This window comes from Chelon labrosus (genome assembly GCF_963514085.1).
Source record: "Chelon labrosus genome assembly, chromosome: 10".
Taxonomy (NCBI): domain Eukaryota; kingdom Metazoa; phylum Chordata; class Actinopteri; order Mugiliformes; family Mugilidae; genus Chelon; species Chelon labrosus.
In genome coordinates, this window is record NC_140360.1 from 18,649,585 (window position 1) to 18,676,303 (window position 26,719).

Genomic DNA, 26,719 nt, shown 5'->3' on the forward strand with positions numbered 1-26,719 from the left:
TGCTTATTTATATAAAGTATGAAAACATGTTTCTGTTTTTCATTTTCATAAGATGCCTTCACAAGCACAAATTCGTTTCATAATGTACATTTTACAGTAAAACCTATTTCTAGTGAAATGGGTTTTCTTTCTAAGCAGTAGCAGTAGAAAGTGAACAGTCAGGCTCATGCATCATTAAGTATACATGCATGCTTGATTATTGATCCATCCATGCATGAACAGCCCATTAGCACAGCAAGCGACAGTGAAGTGTGATTCATAATGATCGGGCATTGTGCTCTCATTTGAGAGCTGATGAGTGGAGGGAAAAACCAAAGTTAATCCTGTCCTGAAGCTGAAGCTGAACCTGAAGTCCTGTCCTGACACCAGTGCTCACCCCTCCCTCTGCGTCAGTAAATCCCCTCCTTCATCCCCAGGATGATCCCAATGTTGGATTGGGTGTTTTCTTGATTGCCTGTGGTTTTATATGCAAACCAAATCCTCTTTTATGACCCTTTAGAGGAGAACGGCTTATTGTCCGACTTGGTGTGTATGCCTCCATCTTTGTTTGGTTTAATTAAGTCTTGAGGATCCACCTTGATGAAATGATGACACAATAACAACAAACACCAGATCTTTAATGACATCTGTCCCGTTCAGACCTGAACAAATTCAATTCCAGACATTATGCTCCTATGACAGTATATCAAGTGACTACTATAAAAGACTTCACCGCTGGCGATGCTCCACCTGGTATTCTTCTGTGTCTGAATAAGAATACCAGGTGCATCCCTTTCAACGTGCTAGTGAAAGGATGTCTATTTAAGCATTGTCCTCCACAGGAACAGATCATTGATTATCAACTTATTAACTGTGTCGGTGACAGCCAGGGTCGGCAGTCTATGTGAGTCAGCATATTACTCAGAAATTTCCCAATGCTGCCAAAGGTAAATAAGAAATGACCACATGGACAACGGCCTCGCTCAGGCCCACACATAAATACACACACACACAGTGGTCCATAACTCTGAGTCTGACTCCATTCAGCTGAGCTGCCAGTGGTCTTACTGTCATTGTCTTTGGCCAGCCTCACTAGAAAGATGGAGAAAAAGTCCAACAACAGCTTTGTTTCAACTCACAGCTCACACATTCACAGCTCATCATTTACATAACCGGAGATTCAACTTAACAAAACAAAGTTACCACGATCAATACTTGAAAACAATGACCTGTTTCTTTGATTTGATTCCTTGATTTCTCTGCTCCATTTGAACGAGCTCTGTCAAGTTTTATAAGTTTGGCACGGCTCCCTCTAAATGTTCACTAGAAAACAAGTTGCAGCTTCATTCACAGAGACTGGTTATACAAAAAAAGACGTGGCACCTAACTGTCCTAAAATCACATCCATTATGATTATTACTGAACATATAGACAATAAAAGGTGGTTATTTAAAAGGGGATTAAGACCCAGAGTGGTAATGGTGATTACAGATCAAACTGTTAAATGACAAAGCACAAAATAAAGTATTATAATCTTTGCAAAATAACCCAATCATCTATTTTATTCTGCGCTTGACGTAAAAAAAGCCAACTGGAAATGACCAACCCAAAGCACACGTAAATGTGGCCTGAGTTTGACACCGAAGCAGCCACGTTGTTGTTTTTGCTGAACATACAGTTGGATAACTCTAAATATCGCTATAGCTTAAACAAGCCAATGCAGTGTTTCCAGAAAAGTCTGAGAGCTGGCGTGGAATAGACCACTCTTTGTTCCCTCTGAGCCACACACAGGCCCATCGCTGCTCTTTGTGCTGCGCCTCTTTCACTGACAGACACACATCAATAAGAGAGGAATTAGGCCAGAGAGTTCTGTCAGTGACGTTTGTGTTTGAGTGCATGCGCGAATATGTGTATGTGTTTGTATCAGGCAGAAACAGAAAAAGAAAGAGGGAGATGGCAGAAATTATATAGTGTGGAAATATGGATGTGTGCATGTGTGTGTTTGTGTGTGTGTGTGCATGTGTTGTCTTTGACCAATGGAAACTGGACCATATCTCATTCAGCAGCTGCATAATGACAGCATAGCCAGGAAACAGGAACAATCGTTATTGTATTTATGCGTGTGTGTGTGTGTGTGTGTGTGTGTGTGGCGCTCGAAGGCACAGAATAGGACAGTTGTGTCAGCTGTGACAGTGAAGGAGATGAGTTCAGCACACTGCACAAAGTGTGATAAAAAGCACAACTCTTTGTTTCCGACAAGGCGAGTGAGCGAAGAGAGACAGAGGCTTACAGAGAGAGTGAAAGTAGCCGGAGTGGATCAAAGACTTCCTATGATCTACATTGTGTTTTGCCTGGCCGTGTCAGGTTCAGCCTCGGTAATAAAGCACAGTGTGTCTGAATGAGGAGGTGTAAGGCAGGTAGCTCCCTGAAAGGGCTAGGCACAACGTCCTATGATGCAAAATGAAATCAGCACAACCCCGACGCCAAAGTTGCGCTCAGCCTTCCAGGAACAGGACGAACCAGAAGAGACGCAATCATTTACAATCTATCAAACACGCAATCAAAAGTTAAAGCCGCTTGTACAACTGCCAGGGAGGCAACACAAAAGTGTACACTGGTAAATCTATTGAGAAAAAGAAAGTTGCGTAATTGCGTCTTATACAGTACATCTGCAGTATTACAACAAACTTCAACTTTCTTGACTTGCAACATTCTCTTTTAAACGTCACATATTTAATGGCATGCTTTAAACGGGATCAGAAATTAATTGTCTCTCTGCCTGAAATAATGTCATAAGATGGTCCACAGGAACGAGCAGTATTGATTCACACCTAGCATCTGTTACAAACTGTACCTTATACATTTCATAGAAAAGTTTGATAATAAATGCCTCAAATGTTTACGTCTTAGAAAACAGGAGATCATGCGTCACCGTGCTGACTCGCACACAAAGAGAACAATAAAAACAACAGGTGGTACATTGGGTGTGAAGTAAGTCTGAGTCATGTAGGAGTACTGAATGTGGTCTGTGAGGGAAACTACAAACACGGAGTAACTGTGAATCTATTGATCCTTCATGGGCGTTAAATGTCACATATATCTCATGTAGGCTGTACAGAAGGGACGGCTGCTGAGAAAATCTAGGCTGCAAGGCAGCGATGTGAAACTTAATTGAAGACTGGCTGTGAGTCATCATCAGGCTGAATGTTAAACATTATGTCAGGCTGGGCGACCCTATGGCCGAGTGGTTAACATACCACATGGACGAACAATACCCTCAGCAGCTGAGTAGGGACGTCTTCTCACAAGCTCTCTTTACCCACCTACAGCTTCCTCTCAATCTCTCTGCAGCACCTATTTTATAAAAGCAAAAGGAACACTATGGTGGACCAGGCCGTACGTTCACTGAGGTCTTGTTTAAGGAGCATTCCTGCGTCTGTGCTCAACACCACAGCAAGTGCCCAACTGAATAATTTACAGCATGCGCAGCACTGATACCGGTCGGTGCTGACTACAACAACAGTGCAGACAGAATGTGTCAGGTATTCATGATTACGTTCTCTTCTCTTGCTAAGACAGATGTTCCCAGTGTAGAAGAGAAATTAGAGGAGCATGTAAAATATTACGGAAAATATTAAGTACTTTAAAGCGGTCTTCAGTAACTGACCTGATGGGTGTTAAACACTAGCCAGGCCTCCAGCTTGGTCCAACATAGCTCATATTCCTCCATATTCATCAACTGTCAGCAGACTGGAAACCACCTACACACCAGCTGAAATCTCATACCAGAGATTGTGTCAAAGGCAAACGGCCATAAGGAATGGGAAAGGGAATGCGTGTCAGGGTCAACGCATACTTTGTGCAGCTGAAGAGAGAAACCTGCCAGGTTATCAGGCCATAGGGCGCCTGACTCTTTGTGGTGCCAGCAAGCGAGAACAATTTAACAGAGTAAGGTTTAAATCATCCTCATCACCACCTACTTAAATAACTCTTCAGTCAGATCTCTGGGCTGTGGTAACCAGAGACCGTACTCAAAGGTGTTATTAGGGATCAGAAAAACCAAGCTCTGGTTTTGAGGCTTTTACTCTGAGCGCGATGGGCTCAGCACGTAGGCTGTGAGTCAACACTATCAGATCTACACTCTGGGGCAAGATTTAAGTTGAACAATATTACTCTTAACCTCCAAACCTCCAAATGCACTTTTTCAAGTTTTGCCTTCTGAAGACAAGAAGGGCTAAAACAGATTAGATGAAAATTAAATTGTTCTATTTTGGTTAAACTAAAAATCTAATATATTTCTATTTAAGCAGAAAAGTATTAAAATGGGGATTTAGTACAAAATCCCATTTTTCATTTAGACTGAAATTATATTAGGAAGGGATCTTTAAAAGGCCATGATGAACAAGAAATGATGTCAGCGAAACCTTTTTCATAGCTCATATGGGTACTTGACTACTGTTTTAAGACAGACTTAAATACCAGAGAGCCTACTTTTTAACACTAAAACAACCTCAGCCCTATTTTAAAGCAACCTCTTGTGACACACTGTGACCTCTGCCTCTTTTCTGCCCGTCTTCAAACAGGAAGGGATCAGAGGGAAGCAGCCAGCTCGTTGCCACTAGAAACCACAGCCTTTGTAAAGGAATTTCACCTTCACTCTCTAAGTGTGGGAGTCAGTCCCACTGGGGAGAATAAACCCAGTCTGTCCATGGTTACAGTACAAATGATGGTTCACACAAACTATTTTTTTCTCTATGGGATTTTAAACATGAACTTCTAGTACTGGCAGATTTAAAAAAAAAAAAAAACTTCAGTCTGTGGCGTCTAATTTAAGCAGCACTACAACACCTCGCTACCCTGTGGGCTTTCAAACAGCAAGTCCCTGCTGGAGGAGGAAGAAGGTGAGAGAGAGAAGGAGAGCATCTGTGTGTGTGAAAGAAAACAAAAGGTGTTTCCTCTCTAAGATTCAAGATTTTGTCTTTGGAGTCATATTACTGTTCAAATGATGATTGTGATTGTTGAGACTCCACAGGGCTGCAAAAAAATAGATTATCCGAATCGTTGAGCATCCCTTACTAATCATTTTTGCATCTGTTTTCATGAAGGCTGCTAGTAATGATGGCAATAACCACAATTACATGAATCCAGTGACCATTTCTTATAAGAGTATTGGTGCTTCAGCGCACTTCAGCATGAAGGTGGATGTAATGGTAATAGTATTAACAGGCTCCAGGATGTACAAATACAACTGAGATACGACATTTAGTCAATTCATCTTTTTAGTCCTTACCTAGTAAATAGTGCATATAAATGTTTTTGTCTCTGAGGAAGTAAACTGGCCACTTTTCATTAACCCTAACCCTTTTCTGATTAATTGACGAATAAATCAGTAGTTTAATTAAAAAAAAAATGTTAATTGTGGCCCTGTTCAGCCTTGAACTTCTTGTGATACCCACTTCCATCCTACCGCCCGCCCTCACCAACCAGAGGGATGTTATTGCAGCAACAAAGAAATGATCGCTCACCAGCTTTCCACTGGGACACACTGCTGGATGTACTGTACCGCTGCCAAGAATTAAACCTACGTCTTTGGGGTATGTCTCTGTCTCTACAGAATATATCCTGTTTTCATCTGCAGCAAAGGGGAGCAACTAAGCATTAGGCAATAAAGAACAAAAATCCTTAATAGTTTATTGACTTAAAGCTGGAGATCATTTACACATGTATGAATGTCTGATACATTTCACACAGCCCATGATTAAGATAAATCGGCTACTTCTAAATCTCTCAACTTTGCAATATACCGAGTTTCAAATTTGTGCTGGCACATCAGTACAGATGAGTTTCAACTTGCAAAGACTGGTTTGACAGGAAGAGGGCAGCAATCGATGGGAAGAGGCTGAATAGTCTGGACCAGCTAAGAGTAAGGGTGGAGTCTATGGTGGAAAAACTTACATCCAAAAAAGTTTCTGAGCTTCCTGTTAAAAGATAAACTCAGCTTTCAGAGGAAGGGATAAACTCTAAACAAGAAAGCTACTTCTGGCGAAGGACAAACACAGATCACAACAGGTGTGCCTTTTCTTCTTGAAAGAAGAGAAGCGACAGATGTTGCCCTGCTGCACTTGGACAGGTTGGCATCTGCAAAATATTATTTGTACTAGGCTGTGAGCCAGGGACTTTCCTGAGCGAGAAGGCATATGTCACATGGAAGTGTCAACAGTGTTTGTGCCGTCACTATCACAGCCAGAAGAGGGAGACACAAATTCTGCACTGTTGCTTTAATGAATTTTTATTTGTGGCCAGAAATTTTGTGACACCAAAAAGTCTCCTTCCTTCATCTTCACACTTATTCTATAGACACACACGGCGAGATGTTGGACACAGTGCCAGTCTATCACATGAGTACAGACGGAGAAACCTGCGGACAATTTTGGACTATCCGGGAAATACGTCAACACCGAAGGCAACTGGAGATGTTGGGTTTTCTTGAAGATGTTGCACCACTCATCCAAGTGACTTCTTCATTTCTAAATGACAAGAGTGGAATATATTTGGGTGGTGCACACTCTCTCTTGATTAACAACCAAATATTCACCTAAAACTGTCCCTACTTTAACAACCATCATAAACAAGTAAAACTGCACACAACGTCTTCACGAAAACCTCATTTACACACAGCTGTCCGTCTTATTAAATCAAAACATCTGAAGTCTTTACAGTAATCGACAACAGACAATCCAGTTCATGTCATCTTACTGATCTATTTGTCTGCAGCTTTGTTGTAAGATATGGAGACTTCCTGTACACACGGCAAATTAAGCAACCCCTCTGATGACGCGTTAATCTTGCAGTGTGATCTAGCATAAGCACATCTACACCACACATCCAATATAGAAGGGTTACGTGAAGCTGAGCGCAAATCAGAGGAGAAGGCAAATCCATCTATTTTGTCAAAACTGTGCACACTAATACACAAACACATTACACTTATACAATGATTCTCGTTTCCAAGCCCAGCTACCAACAGGGAAAGCACAACGTGAGTGCAGCAGGAACAGGAGGAGGAGGAGGTGGTGGAGGACGAGGAGAAGGAGGTGGAGGGGGGGGGGGGGGCAGCGTCATCATGGTGGTCTGACCGTCGGAGTGAGACATGAATGGCTGTGTTAGCAGTGCCCTGAAGGGGCAGCCAAGCTCTCAGCCACTTAGCAGAGTATGCTGAACAGATAGCAGGATACATCATGTCACACAGGACCCTTCCAACCCTCTACGTCTCCGCAGAGATGGAAACAGTCATCAGAACGGACGGGCAGAGTAAAACAAACCTTCAGTCCATCTTTGTGGCGATGGAGCGGCTTCTTCTCTTCATTGCAGAGGAGATGACAATCCGCTACATCAGGCCCGCAGGTCTGCAACAAAGAAGAGAAAAAGTAAAACTGTAAATCCTCTAAATGCTTCCTTGGCACACTGCACTCTCTGCGTCTGCCTGGCTGACTGTTTGGTGTGTGTGTGTCTGTCTGTCTCCTAGACACTGATAATAATAGGCTGCAGGAAAAAAAAATAAAAAATGCTCCTCTGTGAAGAACACTAGACTTCAGATGTAATGAGGCTACATATGCTTTTTTATCCATGAGATGCCTTTGGCAAAACACCTTGTATCAGTCAAGTTGAGAGTAAGCAAAAAACAACTTAGGGAACATTAGAAGTTGTGTAGCTTACACGGCCCTGGCAACTATGACAACCCACAGAGACACATGATAGCAGCATCACAATAAATAAATAGCACTATGTACAAAACTTTTATTTTGCTCCACAAGCAACAAGGTTAAAATGCAAAGTGAGAATATAAAAAATTACATTTTTGTTGTTTATTTCCTTTCACACAAGCAACACAACCACAATAATATTGTCGTACTGTGACGACACCGCAGGACATATAGCGACCGTTACGAAAGATAAGCACAAAAATTTCCAGTTAACTGTGACACAGTGAACTAACACGTTGTCCTATTGAGAAATAATAAAACATTAAGAGACGAAACTTTGTTGCTGTGAAATAAGACGAAGCAGAGTGGGAAAAAAACAGCTTTAAAAACCGCTGTGAAAGGTTAGTTGAGAGCCAGTCAAGTGCTGCCAGTGGGTTAACGGACACAGGTTGACAGTCCCGTTAGTGTGTCATTGTACAGAGCTGCTGCTACTGCCATGAATTATCTACACCGACACTCTGACGGACGCTCAACACACAACACGAACACGTACAAACTGACGGCAAAACAGGCCAAAACAACTAAAGTGGAAACATTTTTCACACTTACACGGGTGATAGCAAACTGTGAGAGCAGACACAGACGTCCAGAGGGCTGCACCTCCTCCGAGTGGCGTCCGTCCGCCGCACGGTCCGCCCTCCCTCCTCCTCCTTCCTCGTTCTGACGTCATGGCGTAAGACGTAAACTAGCGGGAAGGAAGCCAGAGATGGTAGAGTAATGAGATGACTCACGTGTTCGCTTAAAACGCTGACACTTTTCCGTTGTTGAAGAGACATGCGTGTTTTTTTTTGTTTTTTCACCAAGTAAACCAAACTCAGGTTTGTGTATAAGTATAACGATGTTGATATAATATTTAGATTTAACAAGTAAGTAACAGTTAGATATAACAAATATGTAAAAATCCATAAATATTGCTGTAAATGTGATATAAAAGTGACTTTAAAAAATTCACACTTCATTTTTTAAAGTGTTTGGAGCTAAATGTGGGAATAATTGCGTGTTCATTTTAATAAACGGCGCCCCATAGCTTGGCATCTAGTGCAAATTGCAAAAAGTGCATAGTTTACCTAATGGTGGGGAACACGCTATGACTATTGTACAGGCGATGACAACTGTATTAAGTAAATTAGTATTTTACAGTAATAGTATATATAAAAAGAACAAGTGTCATACTAATATTATCATATACATCGGCATATGCAGTATAGTTAGTAATACTAACTATACTGCATATGCCGATGTATATACTAACTTAGTATACATATTGGCCTGGCCAAAATAAAAGTCGCCACCAAAAAAAAGGTTGTTAGACCGCCTTCAGCTTTGATTACAGCACTCATTCTCTGTGGCATTGTTTCAATAAGCTTCTGCAACGTCACAAGATTTATTTCCATCCAGTGTTGCATTCATTTTTCACCAACATCTTGTTTTGGTGATGGGAGAGTCTGACCACTGCGAAAAGCCTTCTCCAGCACATCCCAAAGATTCTCAATGGGGTTAAGGTCTGGACTCTGTGGTGGCCAATCCATTTGTGAAAATGATGTCTCATGCTCCCTGATCCACTCTTTCACAACTTGAGCCCCATGAATCCTGGTATTGTCATCTTGGAATATGCCCGTGCCATCAGGGAAGAAAAAAATCCATTGATGGAATAACCTGGTCATTCAGTATATTCAGGTAGTCAGCTGACCTCATTCTTTGGACACCTAATGTTGCTGAACCTAGACCTGAGCAACTGCAGCAACCCCAGATCATAGCACTGCCCCCACAGGCTTGTACAGTAGACACTAGGCATGATGGGTGCATCACTTCATCTGCCTCTCTTCTTACCCTGATGCCCCCATCACTCTGGAACAGGGTAAATCTGGACTCATCAGACCACATGACCTTCTTCCATTGCTCCAGAGTCCAATCTTTATGCTGCCAAGCAAATTGAAGCCTTTTTTTCTGATTAGCCTCGCTGATTAGTGGTTTTCTTAAGGCTACACAGCTGTTGAGTCCCAATCCCTTGAGTTCCCTTCACATTGTACGTGTGGAAATGTTCTTACTTTCACTATTAAACATAGTCCTGAGTTCTACTGTAGTTTTTCTAAGATTTGATTTCACCAAACGTTTAAGTGATCGCAGATCACGATCATTTTCGGATTTTATTTCCAACTACTTTTCTTCCTCAAAGATAATGGTTCCTCACTATCCTTCCAGTTTTTAATAACGCGTTGGGCAGTTTTTAACCCAGTTTTAGTAGTTTCTGTTTCTTCAATCTCCTTAGATGTTTTCTCTGTTTGATGCATGCCAATGATTTGACCCTTCTCAAACAGACTGACATCCTTCCCACAACCACAGGATGTGTCTTTCGACATTATTGTTTAAGAAATGAGAAGCTACTCATTGCATCAGTTGAGGTTAAATAACTTGTTGCCAGCTGAAAGATAATCACTCATGTAATAAATATCCAATAGGAGGCTTGTAAACTCAGAGTTAACCAAAGTGGACTCCTGGTTCAAATGTAATAAACTCTCACTAAATGTCAGCAAAACAAATGTAATTTTATTCAAATCAAACAAATAAAAAAAAACTGATCACGTTCTGATTAAAATTGATGGACAGGAAATAAAAAGAGTGTATGCCACTAAGTTCCTGGGGGTCCACATTGACGACTCTCTCAACTTTAAATGTCACATTGACCATCTTGCAAACAAACTGTCTAAGTATGTTGGCTTATTTTATAAGATCAGACATTTCCTTCCTCTGTCTGCCCTTCTCACATTGTACAAAACTCTCTTTGAACCCCACCTTAACTACTGTAATGTGATATGGTGCAACACCTTCACCAGCTATCTTAAAAAACTTGCATCCTTGCAAAAGAAAGTCATACGGGCCCTGTCATGGTCACAGACAAATTCTCCCACCCATCCTCTATTTCATCGCTTTGAGCTACTAAGATTGGCTGAGCTAAATGAGTATCTTAATGCCTGCCTTATGTTTCAAATTGTCAACAGGCTCAACCCTAGACTGAGTAGACTTATTCCCATCTCCAGCCCCCTGCACACATACGATACGAGATCTAATACACTTATATCAGGTAAATGTCGCCGACATGTGCGCACCAGTATGAGTGTTGTCTGTAGGGGGCTGCAGATTTGGAACAGGATTCATGAAGGCCTCAAGGTGTTGCCCTCTATCTCCAACTTTAAAAGACAACTTAAAAATAATCTCCTACAAACCTATATCTAATATAAAACTGCCTCCTCATGGACTATTGGGATGTATGTGTATGATTGTATGTGTATGTAATGTTAAGTATCTATGTTATGTGTTTTAGCGCGCTCTACGTGCATTTATTCATTACCATCTGGTTTCAGGTGGTAATTGTGTGATACCATTGCTTGTAGCTACCACTACCTTTTTCATGAACCATGGGCCCCCACCCATAAGCTTTTCTAGCTTCTTTGGGGGACTCATTCACTCTACCCATCTGTCTTTTTTATTCCTGTTGGATTATTGTAATGTCTCAACAGTGGTATGGTGAATAAACTAAACTAAACCAAACTAAACTACCTATTTGCTTAGTTAAATCCAGGTGGTGACATTTTTTTTGGCCTGACAGTGTATAATTGAATTGTGCCTTCTTTCCTGACATTTCTAATGGCTCATAATACAGTCTCAGTAATAGGCCTATATTTATAATAATATGTCAAAATTATAGAGTATACATATTCCTATTTATGAAACAGCTGCAGTGGAGAACTGAAAATTATTTAAAAAAATGAAAAAAAAACATAAAGTGTGGCGGTATTTGACACAAAGAAAGGTATAGGCACATTATGTTCTTTCATGTTTTCGTTCGCTCTCTACGTTGCGGTTGTTGGGACTGAAAAACAGGGTTACCATGGATGCTTTAATTCGGATTTGATTTACTTCATTTTTACTGACTACATCTGCACCAAGAATGAATAATACATAGAGAAATATAAAGAATAATACCCGACAGAGGATTAAGTATGTTTGCCCAACACAAAGACACAGGCTGACCTAGTTTATACCGTTTTTGAAAACAACATTTTGAGTGTCTGAACAATGAAATCTGTGCACTCTAAGAGCCAATAACTGTCTGAAATATGGAGGTCACATTATTGTGAAAATCAAATTAGACTGTGCCATGCATGGTCATAGATAATGAAAAACATGAACACCAGAATAAAATATAGTTATAGTCCTTTAATATTGTCCTAACCTCTGTTCCACAGCCTGTACTGAAATATCTGTAAAAATAAATAAATAAATAAATAACTCTATTTACTACACATTTATGCTGACTGATTATATATGAGGGAATGTAATTAAAGTGGCTGTAATGATTTATACTTTTATTTCTTTTAAACTGATCCAGGGGTGGTTTTCAGTGGTCAGCGGTGAGTAAGTGTGTCAGAAGGAAAAAAAAAAAGTGAATTGACCTTAAATGGAAACGGGTGGTGACGATAAAAGACACAAACCACGATCATTATCTTTCACTTTAACCCTCTTCAGCACTTCTCAGTCGTCAACAGGCGTCTTTATTCAGGGCTCCTTATGCGTCACATGTGAGCAGGCTTAGGCCTCAGACCTGACAAAATGAAGTGTCACCGTATCTTACTCCAGAACAAAAGTAATTTCACATCAAACCCATTTTAACATAACTTCAACCTTTCTGTTCTCATCTCTCGCACCTGTTTGAAGGATGGTATGGTGTGCTGGTAGGAACATTTCATCTCTGGTTAATAAGTGTGAGGTCTCTGTCTCACAGACTTGGTAGCTATGGAAACATAAAACGTATTCCCAGCATACGTGCTGTGAATTGTTCTTTCCGTCCGTGCTTTTTTGATTTCAGGCTCTATAGGTGTTTCGAATTTGAACTACAAAAAGTGAAAAAAGCTGCACATAACACAGAATAATTAAGCATTTTAAATTTGCAATCAACTAGAATACCTGCCCTTTTGCTTCATAGTCTGTATTTCAAATATGTGCTCAAACCAAACTGCTGCAGGTATATCTGCACTTTTTATTTACTCACATGAATGGAATCCAGCAGGAGACACAGCGTTCATTTCTTCAGGATCACATCTGTGAATTAAGAACATAGTGTAGGTACTGCATACAATGGCTTTTATTACTTGTGCTCTCATTTTTCTCCACTAGATGGCAACATTGATACAGACATCCTGGTGGAATTGGAAGCACTGGCAGTGAATTATCAGAGCCAGATCATTGTCTGCACAGTCTTTCCCTGTTGTTCAGCTCTTTCAGATAAAATCTAAACTTCAGTCTTGATATGTGATTGGCTGCAGGTCATTATGTAACCTGATAACCCCCAGGCATGTGGACTGAAAAGCCATCAAAGTACTGGGGCCTTTCCAGAGGCCGATGCAGAGAGCGGAGTCTAGCGGAATAAAAAGACAGAGGATATAAGTGTCTCTTCTTCTTTATCCTGCTCTCTTGTGTTTTTGGACATGTTCTGTTCTGTTTCTGTTATTTTTTTCATCCATATAACATTTTCCCATTTGCAATAATGTACAAAATGTGTTTCCTGACTGAATGATCAATCGCTTTTGGCTCTTGTTGTTGCATAACTGCTGTAATAATTCACATGAGCAGACTTTTTATGACATTTTAACCCGTGTTATGCGGCCATAGAATTTTGTGTACCTGTTGCATTTTGTTTGTATTTTAATTTTTAGGCGAATTTTAGCAGTAAGAGAATAAAGCAGCAGAACATTTTATTAAATCATTAAATTTTTAGAGAAGTTCATAACACCTCTTCTCTGCAGTACATCAGTAAATGCATTTTTCCTCAATTGTTTCTATCTGACCGACTTCCTTGATTTTAAAATTATATAATTTTAAGAATTTAAGGGAAGAATTTAACTTAATGCAACTAAAACATAAAGCTAAAGCTAGTTCTGTGCATAAAATATCGAAATTCCTGTATATATGTTTTACAGTATATATTCATGTAATAATAGCTATGACTCAAAATGACTTTTACATTGCCTTTATAAACTGACATGTCAACATGAAAAACAAAGAATAAGATTTAGAACCACTGTTCATTGAAATCTAAATAATAAGTAATGTTCTTGTTTTTAAAGCAGGAAACGTATCCCCTCATCAAATATATGCATCAGCTGCGTTTCCGTTTTAGATCAGACTGTGCCGGAGGCCGTAATTCATTCATAAAAACGTTTCACACACTTGTGCTTCTGATGACCTTTGAGATTCTTACAGAGACGGTGATGATATCAGAACACTTCCCCTTAACATAAAGTCTGTTTAGCCTACGTTATTGTTTGACTTCACAGAGATAATACTTTTAAACCGTGGTAGTTGCATAAAGTAGCTTTTGGATAGAAAAAATCTCTGTCGCATTAACATTTTGTTTCAACAAAAGCTTGTTCAACTTTTAAAACCTTTCTTAACCATCCTGACTTTAACATTCACAGTGAAATATCACTTACTGAATGGTCAGCAGAGACCGAATCCTAATTATCTGATGACCCTGTGACACTCACCACCGGCAGGTAAACATTTGTAGTTTAGACTAAAACATCAGTCATGATCACTGAATCGATTGTCTTCAAAGTTTGAACAAACATCACTGTTACCATCAGGATGATGTGTAATAACCAATAATCCTTTGTATATAACTAGGTAATCTTATGCCATCATTAAGGTCATCATATTTAAATTTGTCCATAGCATTCCTGTCAGCCTTATTATACTTTGTGTTTAGTGCTGATTAGCAAGTGTCTGCATGCTAACACACTAAAAAAATGTATAGGTAGACACATTTGTGTGTTCCACCATCTTGCGGCAGTGCCATTAATTTGGTTGTCGTCACTTTGCATTGCTGTATGACAGCTGTATGGGTTGCTGGATTGAGGGCCCACTGTTACTGACAAAGGTATGTATGTGGACAGTGATTTTAGCGTAAAAGTAATTTGGTATAACTGTAGTCTTAATAGGGAATGGAGAAAAAGAGTAAAACTGGGCCCCAGCAGCATTGTTCATCTGTTTCTGAAGCTGACCCAGTGATGACACTATGGTCGTCACTGTTAATGGCCTGACACACCGATCAGCCATAACATCATGACCACCTTCCTGATATTCTGTAGGTCCCCCTTTCCCAAAAAAACAAACAAAAAAAAAACAGCCCTGACCCGTTTAGTCATGGACTCCACTAGATCTCTGAAGGTGTGCTGTGGTATCTGGCAAACCAACACGTTAGCAGCAGATCCTTTATGTTCTGAAAGATGTGAGACCTCAATGGATTAGACTTATTTGTCCGGCACATCCCACTGCTAAATGCACATACTCAGTGCTCAATGCTCTGGGGCATTTGCAGGCCAAGTCAACACATTTATGTTTTGCAGCAGGGTGCATTATGCTGCAGAAAGAGGCCATGCCGTGAAACAGAGTTCAGGTTGTATCTGTCAAAGTAACATCCACATGAATGGCAGGACCCAAGATCTCTGAATACAGTATTGCACAAAGCAACACACCGCTTCTGCCTCTTTGGCGTCTTTCTATTGCGGATCCTGGTTCCATGGGCTTTTATCTTTATGAATTGCTGTCTGTACATGTACGCTTGCAGACTTGCTAAACGTCATCACTCGATGCCCAAGTACTGCTCCAACTCAAAGTACGCATCTGACAAAGTACAGTCCAAATACCCAGATGTGTACCTGGACTGAGGATACATCGGGAGGTCACTTGTGTGGACTTGGTACAACCAGGTATCCCAGAATGCATTTTGCAGATGTCATCATGTTGCTTTCCCAGTTCCAGAATGACCATCCTGTCCTCAAGAGTCTGTTCTTTATCAAATCAAATCAAACTTGTCAAGTCCAAACAACCAAGTATACATGTCCGTAGTGCACGATTTACTTGATATTGATAAACGGCACATGTTTTCCTAAGGTGAGTGACTTACCAGCGCCCAACCGTCCACATGATGTGACAGAAAATGCGATTCATCAGGTCAGGACACCTTCTTCCACCGCTGTGTGGTCCAGTTCTGATGCTGTCGTGATTCACTGTGTATTACGACAACTTTGTATCAAAACCAGTATTAACTTTTTCAGCAGTTTGAGCTACAGTAACTTGTCTGTATCAGACCACACGGGCCAGCCTTTACTCCCCAAGTACATCAATGAGCATTAGCAGCTCAAGACCTTGTCGCCAGTTCACCACTTTTCTTTCACTGGAGCACTTTTAATAGGCACACACAGGAGCAGCAGTTTTGAAGATGCTCTGACCCAGTCCACAATTTGCCCCTTGTCAAAGACACTCAAATCCATCCACTTGTTCATGTTTCCTACTTTGAGGACAAAATGTTCCCTTGCTGCCTGATAAGCGTTATTCACTTCAATGTTATGGCTGATCGGCATATGTTTGTTTGGTCTGACCACCGCTAGAGAGTTTAGCCAAGCTAGTTATCTGAGGTTACATGTTTTTTCCAACGTAGATGTTTATCACTACTGTCGGAGCACTGGACAACTGCTCAAGTCCTTCCTTATATCCTAGACATCATTGTCAAAAGTAACGTTACATAAAAAGTGATGGTTAATGGCAGAAAATTGCTCAGTTCTTAGGAAAGATTAATTCAAGTGTTGAGATATTGAAAGAAGACACCACTCCAGTGCTTCAGGTACTTTGCGGGATTCGTTCAGATAATAAAACAGCTGTTGCCAGAGATAAAGCAAGAAACGAGCACAATCTAATCTGTCTGCTAACTGGCGTGTCTTTGATTTGACTGAATTAGTGCTTATTTAGAAAAACAAACATTTTGATTATTCAAAAAAAAAACAAAGAAAAACGTTAGCTTCACCAGAGAAAACTCTTCAGACAATTTTGCACTGTTAACACCATCTCCTTCACTTCTTTCCAGTACGTGCATTGAGTGCTGTCCTGACCTCTTCAGACCCCGCAACCTCTTTCTGTCCACGGCCCCTCCTCACATTACGGTTGCAGGAAGGGATATCTCCATGGGCCTTCAAAGATTACTGGAACTGACCCTGCAAATTATTGTTGCCACGCTGCAAATTGCTTTCATTTCTAAATTAAATGTTCCATCATAATGATTAAGGATTGAAATTAGACCTATGAGTGGCATGAATCACCACTGGAGCTGTAAACAAAAATGAGTCCACTCTCAGCCCAGGAGTGAGAGAGAGAGATATATATATGTAGTTTTCATGTGGTATTTAGATAAAGGAAGTTAAAATAATAGTGTCTCCAAATATGTTCCCAAAACAGGAAGTAGAACTCACATGAAAAACATCCGATACAGAATAAACAAATATTTTTTTTCAGATATTCTCACAACAGCGTCCTCGACATTGTCAACAAGTGTCGTAGATATATCTGATCTGTTTTTCACACGATCCAAACCGACCCTTGCCCCCATTAGCCAAAAAACTCAAACAAAGCTTCCGAACAGTGACACACAAACAGGGACGCGCCGAAATGTTACATACACACGAACCTCAGGCAGTGCTGTTTTTTTCTTGCACCCACAGTAGAGCAGAGGATAATGGGAAAGATTAGTGTGAGCGGCTGATGCCTAGCGACCCTTTCTCTGAGAACGCGGCAGACGGGGATGCTGGCTCTCAGTGGCCCTTGTCAATTAGAGCTTCCACTCTAGCAGGCCGGGCCTAATGAAGAGTCCGGCGCACGGGAGGCTGGGATTGATCCCGAGCCTGGTGAGGGCACCTGGGGGCCAACAGCTGGGGAGCCAACAAGGGAAAGCTTGGGGACGCATCCTCATCTTCTATCGTGTATGTCGCCCTCAGGGAGATATGGATCCTTCCATGTCTCTGTTGGAGATCTCGACATCATTATACTAGCTCCTTTTCACATGTGAGAAACTGTTCTTGTTATGAGTCTCTTGTGCCTCAAGCTTTGTTATACTTCAGTTTGTCAAGCCTCACATTTTTTGGAATAACCCTGCCAGTGCAGTAATTGGTTATGTGAAGTGGGAGTTGCTACCGCTTCTCCCCTCTGTGCGAAAATTAATGAAGTACGTTCTATGAAAGACAGGCTGTCCATAACCTGTAGCGTCAATTTTAAGCATGCTCTCTGGGAATATCAGAGAATGAGGTATGTGTCTGTGGAGAAGACTTAAAGGATAAAACTGGAGTTACTTCATATCTTCTTATAAGCCACATTACAGGCATCTGGCTGTCTGTCGGCTCAGCATTTTAATAAGACAGAGGCATCTCAACCACTACGATATAGATTCAGAGGAGAAATCCTATTTGATTTTACTGAACTCCACTTTCTTCATGAAAAATATTGCATTTTTCCTTGTGTACATGCCACCCATATCATTCATTAGCTATCTGTAGCGATACAATCCATAACTGCGATATAACACTAATGCCATATTATTATTTACCACTTCTCTCCCTCTCAGATGCTGAAAAGCTGGTTCATGCTTTTGTCTCCTCCAGACTGGACTACTGTAACGCACTTCTCATCGGGATTCCTAGCAAGAGTCTGCAGAGGCTTCAGTACATCCAAAACTCTGCAGCTAGGATCCTGATGAGAGTGCGGAAACATGAGCACATTACCCCCATTCTCCACTCACTCCACTGGCTTCCCGTCTCCACCAGGATTGAGTACAAAGTTTCCCTCCTCACTCACCAATGCATCCATGGACACGCACCCCCCTATCTCAAAGAAATCATCAATCCACAAAACACAACACGCTCCCTCCGCTCCACTCAATCAAACCTCCTCCACATACCCAGAACCAGACGGAGGACCATGGGAGATAGGGCCTTCTGTGCTGCTGCCCCACGTCTGTGGAATGCCCTCCCTGACACCTTGAGGGCACCACAATCCACTGACTGTTTTAAAAAAGGTCTTAAGACATTTCTTTTTAGCAAAGCTTTTGGTCCCCTTTAGATGTTTTTTCTTTTTTAAAACCTTTTCTTCTTCTTTTTAACCTGTAGCACTTTGAGATATTTGATGTAAAGTGCTTTATAAATAAAATTTATTATTATTATTATTATTATTATTATTAAATTATACACTAATAAGGCATAACATTATGACCACCTTCCTAATATTGTGTTTTTCTCCCATGTGCGTCCAAAACAGTTGTGACTTATCAGAGAATGGACATGGGCCCTCTGAGGGTGTCCTGTGGTGTCTGGCAACAGAAAGTTGTTAGTGGGGGCCTTTGGGTCCTATGGGTTGAGGGGAGGGGCCTCTGTGGATCATCCCACAGATACTTGATCAGTTTGGGATCTAGGGAATTTAGAGGCCAGGTCAACACTTTGTGCAGTTTTTCATATTTTTTTTTCCTAAACCATTTTTGTGTGTGTGTCTGTGTCAGGTTGCATCCTGCTGGGGATGGCTGCTTTCATCAAGGAGTGTCATTGCTATGGGGTGGGGGTGCCTGGTCTGGTCTTGGTGGGTGCTACATGTCTAAGTAACATCCACATGATTGACAGGTCCAAAAGTTTCCCAGCAGAACATTGTATTGTCACAAGATGGTCAATGTTATTCACTTTGCCTGTCAGTGGTTTTATTGTTGTGGCTGATCGGTGAATATCACTATATTCTTACCACCATATTATTATAGTCTTCATGACTATGATTAGGATTACTATTACAGTCCAAAAAATACCAAATTAGCAGTTGCTTTCTCTTTGTTTAATGCAATTATTTTTCTCTAAAATCTCCTGCGCTAAAAGTTGTGTCCCTGTCCTGTAAGTATTTGTGTTCGTTTAAAAAAAAATAATTCATATACAATTGTAAGCACACAGGTCACGTTTAATAAAATAAACAAATAAATAAGTAAATAAACACATGCACTAACTCTATATTCTGAGCATGCCCACTGCTGCTCTGTCTTTGATAAGGTCAGGATCCCTCTGCCTCCTCGTCAGTGTTTCTGCATCTCTAAGGTGATCAGCATGCTAATAGGGCTAATTGCCATTTCTAGTTTTAGATTAGCATTCAGAAGGAAGGGCCACCCAGCAGGGCTGACAGCTGTTTTACCATCAGGTCTACAATCTGGACTATGGTAGTATAGAATGGCCTCTACCAGGCCTAGCTAACTTATCCATTCGTTCAATGTGAGTGATTGATTATTGCCCAAATTACCTCCAGCAGCTGTCATTGTGGCAACTGTAGGACCATTTCAGACTGACAGAATGGTGAATGGACTACCACTGAACAGATAATAATGTTCTCCAAAACAGGAAGGCTACTGACTCTTTGATCCTTAGATTATTTCTCTCAAGCCACCACCAACATTTACACTTTTAACATTCCTCTCCATCACTTCCTTACAGTTCCTTCGTCGAGTGGTGCCCTGACCTTCTCGGACCCCAGCACCCCCAGGAACATCTCCAAACTTACTGGATGGGCTGAATTTATTACAGACTTTCAGATTCACACCTCAAGAGTAATTGCAATAATTGTTGTAAGCCCTTCATTAATAACAAATCACATTCCCATTAATATAATAAAGAATGGTGATTTTCTCCACCCTCAGGCGAAAGGAGCATGTTAAGGTAAGATGATGAACGCCGTACCTTTTAAAGTTGTGGCACAAAGCAAATATGCACCCTTACGGAGCTGCTACGGCGCTTTCAAAGGAAAAGCATTTAAGACTTAAAGAAAGAATCCACATGATTTGGTACTTCTCGTTGTTCTGCAGATCTGTCTACCTGTGCAATCCATATTTACGTCTGCTTTCTTGTAGACTGCCTGCTAAAAAAATCTACGAGTACCATTAAAAGATTCCATTGATGCCAACAAAGACAGCTCGGATCAAAAACGAATTACGTGCAGAATGAGTAATGCATCTGAGGCGTCGTGAACTTTTCCTAAATGATCAATTTCAATTTGAGGTTTCTAACAAGACACTAAATAAAGCCAAATAGTCCCGGGCCCGATGTCGAGTCATTGATAGTCATGGAACAGAGGAAAGGAGGCTTGTGAATTGTTTTGAGAAATACTGTGAAGAAGAGGCCTAATTGCTTTTCTTTGAATCTGATTTACAGCCAGGGGCTCTTATGGGCTTCCACGTCATCAGGGAATAGTGGTGGGATGGGATACAAATACCTCACGCTGCAACATGAGTCATGGGGTGAGTTATATCATGTCTCTAGGTAGAGAAGAGAGATTTCTGTTAATAAACCCCCCATAGTCCAGATGAATATCTGACTGCAATGAGATAAACAAGATATTAACCAGAACAGTCCCTAAGCAATAATCCCATGGCTGCCCTTTCCAGTATATGATAGAGTCAGTGTTTGCGGCATTAATTGTTTTCAACATGGCTGCCCTTTCCAGTATATGACAGAATCAGAGTTTGCAGCATTAATTTTTTTTTCAACTTTTAATCCCTAAAATAAAAGACTTTTTGGTTTGTGGGTTTCAAAAAGTCAGTGGCAGGATTTATTGATCCAGGATAACGTAATGAGAGCGGAAGAAATCCATACGGCTTCAAACTGATACAATGAACTTGATACAGTGAAGTCAAAGTAGAACGACATCCCAGTTGCTGCCAAGGCGTAGTCAATACATTGGATTAAGTGCCCACGATTGCTTGTGTGGATCACTCAGTGCAGTTCACTAAAGAGATGGATAGATGGATGTATTGGATTACAGCCATTTGCTATCTGGGTTCTCTTCGCAAAGTGCAGGGGGGGAAAAAAAATGGCGAATTCGACCACAATCAAGACGGCATTCGTCTTTGAAAAAATCAAACTGGATAAAAGAAGTAAAATATTAAAAAATATGTTTTAATGAAACTTGAGCCAACAGCTGAAGCCGAAACTTTTTGACTTAACTGATCTGATAACAAACACAAGGAAAGTGTGGCGTGCTCATTACAAAACATCAAACCACAGATCAGACATGGATTAAAGCCCATGTCAAGGATTAAGTAGTCAAACAGTCACACAGAGGATCCAAATTGGCATAGATTTGCAGAAAGGAAGCTTCTGTGGCTCTTTTTGAAATGCTTGTTTGAGTAGTCTGCTTTTATTTAATGTGCGATGTGATGACAAGCGCGATCTTGAGGGAAGTTTTAAGGAACTTTCTTTGAGCCGCAACGTTTTCCAGAGAATAACAAATGCTACACAGAAAGAACAGTTTTGGCATTTTGGAAAAGATTTGGACGAACAGATCGACACGACAGGATATACTTTGCTTGTTTACTCTAAATCACCAGATTAAAAATGTCAGCTTTGTTTCTTTTTCATCATTATTTTATTTCTTAAAAAGAGCAGGTGAACATTTTTGCTGTGAATGTAGTTTAGTTGATTTAATTATGCTGTTAAATGTATTAAACCTATCAGTCAGATGCTGAGAAAATGAGCAGGACGGAGAATAACACCTGCTCCGTGTCCTTTTTACAGTTTTCGGTGATTGCCCGGGACGACAGGCGGACTTAGCTACCTAATGCGCTTCTGTCTGTGCCACTGACACAGAGAGAATCCCCATCCTCTTTACGCTGAGCTAATAGGACATGCCACTTTGCGTTTCAGCCACATCCTGTCTTATTAAAGTTCCCTGCTGAAGTCTTGCGAGTCCTTTTAGGACATATGGGTGTGAGCAATTAAAAGCCACATTCCCGTTCTGTTACAGAGGAAGCCTTTTCCGTGGACAAGAGCGTCCTCAGCTTCTCACCTCGACTACCACTACTCATGCTCCTTCTGCTGGTACTCAGAGCCGAGTGCATGAACTGACAACACGAGACAAACGGACGCTGGCGCTCGGCTGTAGATTACTTGTCTCGGTGTCGGCCTTCACATAAGCCGAACGTCTGCTCATTACAACCACTTCTTCATGCACGCAGAGGTTGGCTACAACAAATCCATGTACCGTGCGCACACACACAAACGATTGCTAACACACAAGAGACAGCTCTGACCTTCCCGGTGACAGCATACTCGCACCTCCTGCCTTCAGTGCCTTATTAGCTGGTCAGTTAGAGGGGAAGAGAGTGGGTGGTTCCACTAGAGCAGGGCTGCCCAATTTGGGGCCCGCGGGCCAAAGTTGGCCCGCGACTGATTATTTTTGGCCCGCGGCCCATGCTCATATTTTTAATAATTAAATTATTATTATTTTCCCACTGCCAGCAGTCGGAATATCTCTTTTAATGTTTATTTATTGTTGCACTTCCTCTCCTGACCACAACTTAGCATTGTGTTACATTGGGGGTAGGGTGGCGCTGTTTAGCTCCCGTCAGCTCAAATCCGGCCGGAAGCCCGTGACCAGAGAGTGAGAAGATGCTGGGATGCTCCAGGCCCTCTAGTATATACAGTCAATGGCTCCAGGGTGAATCTGCCTTCAGCCGTCGACTTCCAGGCTGCTCAGCCTGGGAGGCTGCACAAGCGCCACCCTCAACAACAATCAGCACAACCAATCAGAGCTCATGCGGCATCCATTCGAAGCGAGTGAGCGCGACTCGTTTGAACCTACAGTCAATGGTTTGAACACGAAGCGATAAGCGGAGTGAGCCACCGAGCGAACTGCTTTAAGTTAGATGCAAACTGCTTTTTGAAGTAAGTTAGATATTTAAGCTAATTGATTGCTTCGACTAATGCAAACAAGAGCTAGATTTTACGAAATTACAAATATAATTTTTACAAATTATAGGTAACCAAGACTACACAGAGTATTTTTGTAAATAAACTGGTTAGTTTATATGTGTTAGAAATTTTTAATTGCAAGTTACTGCTAACGTTAGCTTAGCTTGTTTGTTTGTTAACACAAAAGGCACCAGCCTTCAAGGCTAATTGCAGAGAGTAGTGCCTTGCAGGGTGATTATTAGGCTAATGATGATTTCATATTGCATGTCATTATTCAGTCAGCTGCTTTCGAGGCTGATTGCAGTAGGAAATCGTCAAAAAAAAAGCTAAAAAGCTGAAGCTGTTGTCCAATTATATTACTATTTTAAAATGATTGTTCAAGGCAGCAGAGAGTGTAATATTTCAGTCTTGTAGGGGCATGTTGTCCCATGTTGTTGAAGACATAGGCCTGGTAGCCTTATTATTTTTCTGCTTTAAATAAACAGAAGTGCCATTCATTTTCAAAATTACTTTGTATCACTGTTTATTTTGCAAAGTTATATCATAGTCATATTTAATTAAATGCACTGCAACATGAATGTTTAGTTTTGGCCCGTGACCCTGTACCCTGATTCATTTTTGGCCCTCCACTGAGAAGTATTTGGGCACCCCTGCACTAGAGTAAGCAGTCGTGTGCTTACATGTGTGTACATTTAATAGCACGCAGACCTACAACATTTTTTGACTGTGCCCTCTGCAGACTTTTGTTTTCAAATGAACTCTGAGAGGAAAACTGAACACTTGTATAATTTGACTGTGACAGTTCTGACTAAGACGTCTCCGGTGCAGGTAGTTATTTATTCACATCCCAGAGGAGGTTTGCGTCAAGAAGACAGTCAGGGGAAACTTTAACAGCCTCTAGGGAGCACATTTAACTAAACTGAAATGTGGATAAGCTGTCACAAGACTCAAAAGGTGACCAGATGACTCCAAAAGCAGAGGAACATCAGCCTGGATCCATCCATCACCACAGTGAGGAGATGACACTATTGCTAACAGGGCACTCTCTCCCACCTTTCCTCCACCTCTCTGTCTTGGCATAATCTTTCAAGGTGGGGACGCATGTTGAATAAAAAGTTGTTTCCTCCACTAGCTGTCCCCTCTTACGGTTCTTCCTGCTCCATCAATCTTCACACGGATAAACCCCATTAGGGCACATCAGCATATCAGTATGCTGATGTTAGCACTAAGCTCAAAGTACCAAAGTACAGCCATGAAGAGAATTATTACTATTTTTATGAAATCAAGTTTATTGTGCTATAAATCAGGTATTTTGTGTAAGAATTGCAACCATTTTTATACACAGTCAGCTATTTTCAGCGGTTCAAGTGCTGTTTTGAGAGTGTTACTTAATTATTTCCTCTGCATTTATGCAGGTAAAGGTCTGAGTGTGGTATCGCTGCATTGAACTCACAACATGCAGCCAAAGGAACAATCAATGAAAGGGAAACATGCCATTCTTAGGAATTTCAAAGCATTTCAAAGCTGCTCTGACTTAGTACGGCAGCAGACGTTTTCTGACGTTTTTCCATCTTTCTTCTTGTCTTCCATTCCTTGAGGTTTTAATGAAAACCAGATTACTAACTAGAGAGCTATTAGCCATCGTTTGGCCTGTTTTGCATTTTATTCTCCTTTCATTGTCTGTCAGCGCTATGCTACTTAATAAAGTACAAAATAAATGCCAAAGTAAAGCCCTGAACACTGATGACTTTCTGGGACAGCCGAGTGGTTATAGGACACACCGGATGTCATTCCCCAGCTCTTTTTCCCCTTCATTTCCTCTCCGTCTCTCCTGTGACCATCCAATAAAGGCAGCAAATGCCCAAAAATAATCTTGAAAAGATTCTCCTGGTTGGTCCGCAGAGAGTGAGTTAGCTGTCGGTACATGGAAACAGTGAAGTGGAGTACACCGCAGGGACGCATGCAAATGGTCTCATTTGAAAGTTTGCATAAAATGGCCAGCGAGACGCGAAAGAAAATCCTCACAAGAAAAACAATTAATTGAGAAAATACACATCCCATTTTATTTGCAAATGATCACTTAGCTCACTTGATTGGAGTTCAGGACGGAGGTGATCCTTTGACACAAAATTGTGATAACATATTTTGAAAGTAGTTGTGGTAAGTACATTTCGGGTAATTGGAGCCTCTGTCTGCCATTCACTCACACATTCACACACACACACACACTCACACACACACACACACACACACACACACACACACACTCACTGGGACTCTCGCATACGCGGAGCTGCGCAACGAAATGAGCAATCTTGTTATAATTTGCCAGTTCTATTCATTTATTCATGAAGTAGCTGCTCAAGGGGTCTAGGGGACGTACATAGGCTTGGAGATGAATTCTCTAATACAGAGAACCCCACTGAGACTAGCGGATGGATAGAGAGATGGAAGGAGGAGAGGCGGACAGGCAGCAAGCAACGTTAGCGAGGGCCACTTCTGCAATGGGGAAGAGTCAGAAGCAGAGGCGGGATGGGACGTGCGGGGAGAAGTTAAAACTTGTGAGGCTTCTTGTTAAATATGAAGTGCGCGGTTTGGGAGGCACTGTGTCGAAGTGACTTTTGACAGACGTGTTCAGACGTGTGCATCTGGAGAGGCAATAGGCAAGGTGTAAGGACCTCAGTGATGAAATGTCTTATTTTTTAGAGCTTATCCCGTTCACGTCAAAGGATCTCCTTGAACATGGGTTCTTCTTTGTTTTGTATGCACAGATCAGCCATAACTACACCTCTGAAGGGTGTGCACCAAGATGGTAGCAGCTGATTGTTAAGTCCTTCAACTCCCTGTAACTCCTGTTTACACTTACCCTGTCTGCACTCTTCTGAGTATTGTTCTATTTTTTGTGTCTTTAAAAGTTTACCATGTCATGCTGCTCATACGTGCCTCAAATAAATTTTTCTGAATGTGAAACTGAAGTCGATAGGTGGGCAACCAATGGATCAGACTTCTTTCTTTCTTCATTGTCTTGCACATTCCACAGATGCAGATGTTTGGATTGGGATCATGAGAATTTGGAGGCCAGGTCAACACATTGAACTCATTGTTGAGCCATTTATGTTTTGTGGCACTGTGTATTACCCCGCTGAAAGAAGCCAATTCAATCAAAAAACACTGTTTACATGAAAGGCTGTACATGGTCTGCAACAATGCTTGGGTGGGTGGTGTCAAAATAACATCCATGTGATTGCCATAACCTGAGATCTCCGTACAGAAAAGCCCAAAGCGTCACACTGCCTCCACAGGCTCGCTTTCTGCAGATGCATACTGGTGCCTTGTATTCTCCAGGTAAGTGACGCACACAAGCCAACGGCCATCATCGTGATG

At 41.3% G+C, this 26,719-nt stretch overlaps 1 protein-coding gene across 2 annotated transcripts in view; it reads right to left on the reverse strand.

Annotated features, from left to right (window-relative positions):
* Positions 1-8,449, reverse strand: part of tmcc1a (transmembrane and coiled-coil domain family 1a) — a 39,931-nt gene extending 31,482 nt beyond the window's left edge. For both annotated transcript variants that reach the window (XM_084554195.1, XM_084554196.1), the window contains exons 1-2: positions 8,292-8,449; positions 7,302-7,385 (exon numbers count right to left, since the gene is read on the reverse strand). The gene's annotated coding sequence lies outside the window, so the exon portion shown is untranslated. The remainder of the gene's footprint in view (positions 1-7,301; positions 7,386-8,291) is intronic.
* Between the last annotated feature and the right edge of the window lie 18,270 nt (positions 8,450-26,719).